Here is a 346-nt window from a genome sequence, read left to right as displayed (position 1 = left end):
CTAAGAGACCTGGACCTGGACCTGGATCTGGACCTGAGCCCAGCTGTGTGTCCATGAAGAGTGACCGGTCTATGGATAAATCTATTCACTTTAAAGATAGAGATGCTTCTGAGAATACGTAAGTCATTATTATCTGAGTATGTTAGTGTTGCTAAGAAAGTAAAACAGTGTTGTTCATAGAGACACAGATCCCTTCACTGTGTTCATGATGTTTCTATCAGGATCCAGCAGGAGAGACCAGACTCCCCTTGGCCCAGCTGGGAGTCCTTCAAGAGCGACTGGTCTATGGAGCAATTTTATGAATTCAAAGACACACAGCCCTCTGCTGATGATGGGTAATTATTTA

The sequence above is a fragment of the Myripristis murdjan genome, chromosome 1 (genome assembly GCF_902150065.1).
Source record: "Myripristis murdjan chromosome 1, fMyrMur1.1, whole genome shotgun sequence".
NCBI lineage: Eukaryota > Metazoa > Chordata > Actinopteri > Holocentriformes > Holocentridae > Myripristis > Myripristis murdjan.
This window is presented reverse-complemented; position numbering follows the sequence as displayed.